Source organism: Trichosurus vulpecula, chromosome 4, assembly GCF_011100635.1.
Source record: "Trichosurus vulpecula isolate mTriVul1 chromosome 4, mTriVul1.pri, whole genome shotgun sequence".
Taxonomy (NCBI): Eukaryota; Metazoa; Chordata; class Mammalia; order Diprotodontia; family Phalangeridae; genus Trichosurus; species Trichosurus vulpecula.
The window spans coordinates 329759434-329765232 of NC_050576.1; the positions used below are offsets into that span (position 1 = coordinate 329759434).

Consider the following 5799-nt stretch of genomic DNA (forward strand, 5'->3'; position numbering starts at 1 on the left):
AATGGAGGTATCCTTAAACTCCTGGGGAATAACCTGCTTGTGTCACATAACCTAAAAATTTCAGTTAGCTTTTATATGAGCAATGGACCCTGCACCTTGTAAATCTTATTTGGAATAGAACCTATACCAGGTGTTTTGCCACAGGAAAGGACCCTAATGCATTCCAAACCTATTCTTCAATTGGAAATCTGTCTAGAGAGGGATTGACTTCAACCTGAGATAAATGGTCAATGGTTTCTGCATTGTTTGATGATGGTCTGTTGAGAACATTATGGAAGTGTTTAATCCATCTCCATAAGATCATGTCCTAGGAAGTGAAGTCAAGATGGACTCACCTGAGCTCTTCCCCAAACCTCTCCAAATACTTTTATTAATGGCTTTAAACAAATTCTAGAGTGCAGAACCCACAAAAAGATGGATTGAAATGATTTTCCAGCCCAGCAACATAGAAGGTTGGCAGAAAAGGTCTTGTTGCACCAAAGTGAGACAGGAGTACAGTCCAGCAAAGGCCACGCAAACAAAACCTGGAGCAGGTCTTGGGGTCACTGAATTAGTGGCATCAGTGGTGGTTTCCAGACCTCTCAGCCCACAGAGGCTAAAAACAACTTAGAAGTTCAGCAAGAAAGCTGTGTCACACCTGGGTTAGAGTGGAGCATAGTCCAACGCAGGTCATGCTAGCAGGGTCTCAGCACCAGCAAAGTTTGAGCAAGGCTTGGGAGCCACTGAATCATCATCAGCAGCTGCTTCTGGACCTGTCAACCCATAGACAGTAAGGGGGTTGAAAAACTAATTAGAAGGAGATTATAGCATTGAAACAGGACTCTGTTGCTTTGCCCATAGTCAGATCAGGGTCACAGTCCAGGGTGGTAGGCCCAGGGTAATGAGGGACACTAGGATATCAGAGCTTGTGGCTGCAGTAGAGCAGGGACCATCATCACATTTCAAGGGCAGAAAATAGTGCTTGTGGTCACTCATAGACCAGAGCATAGGCCAGAAGAGTAGTAATAACCTCTCCTTAAATCATACTACCTTGGAAGAACAGAAAACGTACAGGTCCCTAGATGTTCACAAAACCCCTGAAGCTTGGGACAGTGTGCCCTCCACACTGGAAGCAGAGCCCTACTTTAACAAAGAGTTAAATGTCAAGTAAAAGGCTGGGTAAATGAGCAAACACTAGAAAAAAATTCTCAGCATAGAAAGCCACTATGGTGACAAGGAAGATCAAAACACTCAAAAGAAGATAACAAAGTCAAAGCTCTACCACACAAAGCCTTTAAGGAAAATATGAATTCTGGGGCAGAGCCAAGATGGCAGAATAAAAACAGGGACTTGCTTGAGTTCTCCCCCAAATCACTCAAAACACCTGTAAAAAAGATTGTAAAGAAATTCTAGAACAACAGAACCAATGAAATTACAGAGTAAAATAAGCCTCTAGCTCAAGAAAGCCTGGATGGTCACTGGGAAGGGTCTATCACAATATGCTGGGAGCAGAGCACAACCAACCATGAGCCGTGCCAGCACAGACCAGGCCAGAGCAGACAGGGCAGAGCAGGCCTCTGGGCACTGAATCACTGAGCTGTGGCAGTTTCCAGACTTCTCAACACACAAACACCAAAGACAACTTAACAGGTCATTGGGAAACTCCATTGAACCTAGGTGAGAGAAGGGGGTGGTCTGGCTACAGCCTTGGGGTGGTGGAGGTGGCTGCAACAGCAGCGGCAGCAGCAGGAGCAGCTGTAGCAGCAGCAGGAGCAGCTACAGCTACAGCAGTAGCAGCTGCTTCTGGAGCTCCTGGCCCACAGACAGTGGAGGGAATCAAGCAGCTGATCAGTGCAGGAGTCCAGGGATCCCTCTGCTGGCACTGAGGCAGAATTCTCTTCTTTTGTGCTGCTTTGATCTGGGTTGCAGTCCTGGTTGACTGTCCTGGGGTAAGGAGGAGCAGTGGTGTGGGAGAGCTTGTGATGGCTGTAGAGAGAGAGTCCTCCTTGCAGTTCCAAGACAGAAAAGAGTGCTTCAAGTCACTCACAGGCCACAGCACAGGCCAGTAGAGGAGTAAACACCTCGGATGAAAAGACCACAGCTGAATAGAAAATTTGATTTTCAAATACAAGACTCAACAGAAGTATAAAAAGGTAAACAGGAAAGGTTTAAAGGACTTAATAAGGTTAAACTGTTTACATTCCCACATGGGAAAATGACACTTGTAACTCAAAAGAACTTTCTCATTATTAGGCTAGTTAGAAGGAGTATATATAGATAGAGGGCAAAGGTGTGAGTTAAATATGAAAGAATGATATCTAAATATAAGATTAAGGGATGAGAGAAGAATGTATTGAGAAAAAAGGCAAGGAAGAAGTAGAATGGGGGTAAATTATCTCATATAAGAGTCAAAAAAAGCTTTTTACAATGACATACACAATATAAACACAATTAATTAGATATAGAAATCTCTTTTCCTACAAGAATCCAAGTCTTATTCTCTTGCTATCAATGTTTATATCCTATTGAACCAAGGTATATGGAGGGACAGGTCTTGGTATATGAATGGAAAGAACTCCCTTTTTTCCAGAGGGTCACCACCACTTTCTTATGTATCTTATAAAAACCAAGCTAGAATTAATTGACAAGTGCCATGACTGTTGAATACATTGACATATAGCATTATGGAGGGTCATACTATATTAACAACAAATTTAAAAATCAAATAATTTGACCAATAAATAATATATTTACTACAGCAACCTTTCATAAGGAAAAGAGTTATGTGTGTTACTATTTCTGACTGGATGCAACTACCTATCACTAATCTGTTAGGATAAAGTAGCCTCATAATAGTAGTGAATAAATAACACAGTAGGAAGGCTCCTTCCAAAGGGGGTATCTCAATAGAATAATCTATCTGGGCACAAGAAAGGGCATTATTGCACTAAAGAGTAATTGTAACCTATTCATACTATAATCCAGATTCTTTGAATCAAATATTTATATCCCAAAAAACTTAAAGTGTGACAGAGAATATAAAGAGAAATATATTTAACTGAGGCAAATTCAAAGAGGTAATCATACCTAAAATTTATTAATTATTTCTGATGACTCATCAACTGATTTATAAGTGGCAGGCTGACCTACCAAATCAAAGCTAATGACAAAGAAACTGGATGTAATTAGATCCAACCTAGGGCAGTAACCAATCACTAAGAGGGGAAAGGAACATGTGAAAAGATGAATTAATAACGTTGATTAAAAGGCTAAAAACATCCTTAATGGATAAACTTTACCTTCATGACTTTTCTAAGAGTAAAGTAAATTCTGTGCTATTATAAATTGATTATACAGCTATTGCAAAAATGGTTAGGGTATACTAAATTCATCTACATTGTATATTAGGAAAATATTCTTATCTTTGCTTCTTCCATACCCAGATTGCTTTGGCATTTTGTCTTTCATTATGGTTCTGAGTTCTCTTAATATCAGCCAAAGACATTTTTAGTGCATTTATTTTTGCTACCATGTCACATGGTTGACATATTTTATGTCATTTTTGTACAAAAATATAGGGATATTTATTTCATATACTCATAACTGGTTGATTGACTAGATTTAAAAAGTAGTAATTATCAATTTGATATCAACTTAGAAGATCTATAATGGAATGCCTCAGGGTTTTTTTCTTGGTCCTGTAATTTTTAATATTTTTATCAGTGACTTAAAGGTATAGGTTATTATATAGATAGATAGATAATGTATACATAGAGATATCTAGATAGATATAGATTATGTATACACACATATACATACACATGCACACATATATCAGATAACACAAACTTAGGAGGGATTATTAGCACTCTGAATGACAAAATTGTGATCTGAAAAGATCTTAGCAGCTCTGCCTCTCTGGCCTCAGAATCTCTGCAACCAGAGAGCCTCAAGCTCCAATGCCATGGGGGCATAGAAGTGGTGCAGCTCTGGGGCTGCTTCCAGCTGCAGTTGCTTCCAGCTCCAAGCCCACCCTATGGGAAGAATTAAGCTGCGGATGAGAGCGGAAGTGCAGATCCTGCTTGGATCTGAGTCGCGGTCCAGGTTGGCAGTTCTTGGCAGGGGAGGAGCCCTGGTGTGGCAGAGCTTGCTGTGTAGAAGTAGCTCTGAAAACAGCAGCACAAGGCCCCTAAAGATTGGGACAAAGCACTCTCTACTCTACAAGCAGTCATACCTTTACAAAAAGCTCAAGGGTCAGGTAGTTGGCTGGGAACACGAACAGGCAGCAAAAACGGACTGAGATTCAGACTCAGACTTTGGAATCTTTCTTTGGCAACGTAAAGCGAGAAGAAGTCAACAAAGTCAAAGAGGCTACATCAAAAGCCTCCAAGGAAAAGATGAATTGGTCTCAGGCCATGGAAGAGCTCAAAAAGGATTTGGAAAAGCAAGTAAGAGAAGTAGAGGAAAAATTCGGAAGAGAAGTGAGAGCGATGTGAGAAAATCATGAAAAACAAGTCAATGACTTGCTAAAGGAGACCCAAAAATAATGAAGAAAATAACACCTTAAAAATTGGACTAGTCGTCTGTGTGATTCCGTCCTGAGCGGAGCCCCTCGGGAGCTAGAGCCCTTCTGTCCATCCACCTCTCTGGTCTCGTCTTCACACTGCTCTGCTCTCCTCAGTATCGCTACTCAAATGGAGGACTCAATGGAAGTGGATATGAGCCCCCTCCAGCCCCAGAATTTCCTTTTCGGTTGTGAACTAAAGGCTGACAAAGATTATCATTTTAAGGTAGATAATGATGAAAATGAGCACCAGTTGTCTTTGAGGACTGTGAGTTTAGGGGCTGGCGCAAAGGATGAGTTGCATATTGTTGAAGCAGAGGCTCTGAACTATGAAGGCAATCCAATTAAAGTAACACTGGCATCTTTGAAAATGTCTGTGCAGCCTACAATTTCTCTAGGTGGCTTTGAGATTACACCACCAGTAGTTTTGCAGTTGAAATGTGGTTCGGGCCCTGTACATGTGAGTGGCCAGCACCTAGTAGCACTGGAGGAAGATGCAGAATCAGATGATGAAGAGGAAGATGATATGAAACTCTTGAACATGTCTGGCAAACTATCTGCTCCTGGAGTTGCTAGCAAGGTTCCACAGAAAAAGGTAAAACTGTCTGAAGAAGGCGAAGATGATGATGAAGAAGATGATGATGATGAAGATGACGATGATGATGACTTTGAAGACGAGGAAAGTGAAGAAAAGACCCCTCCAGTGAAGAAATCCATTCGTGATGCTGCAGCAAAAAATGCACAAAAATCAAACCAGAATGGAAAAGATTCAAAGCCATCCACACCAAAATCAAAAGGTCAAGAATCCTTCAAAAAGCAGGACAAGACTCCCAAGACTCCCAAAGGACCCACTTCTCTAGAGGATATTAAAACAAAAATGCAGGCAAGCATTGAAAAGGGTGGTTCCCTCCCAAAAGTGGAAGGCAAATTCATCAACTATGTAAAGAATTGCTTCCGGATGTCTGATCAGAGACCCCAAAATATTGAAAAAAATAACACCTTAAAAATAGACTAATTGAAATGGCAAAAGAGGTCCAAAAAGCCAATGAGGAGAATGCCTTAAAAAGCAGAATTGGCCAAATGGAAAAGGAGGTCCAAAAGCTCACTGAAGAAAATAACTCCTTAGAAATTAGATTGGAGCAAGTGGAAGCTAGTGACATTATTAGAAATCAAGATATTACAAAACAGAACAAAAGGAATGAATAAAATGGAAGACAATGGAAAAAGCCACTGATCTGCAAAATAGATCCAGGAGA

At 40.7% G+C, this 5799-nt stretch overlaps 1 pseudogene; it reads left to right on the forward strand.

Annotated features, from left to right (window-relative positions):
- Positions 1–4563: 4563 nt before the first annotated feature.
- On the forward strand, positions 4564–5488 carry LOC118847503 (annotated as a pseudogene).
- The last annotated feature ends 311 nt before the right edge of the window (positions 5489–5799 follow it).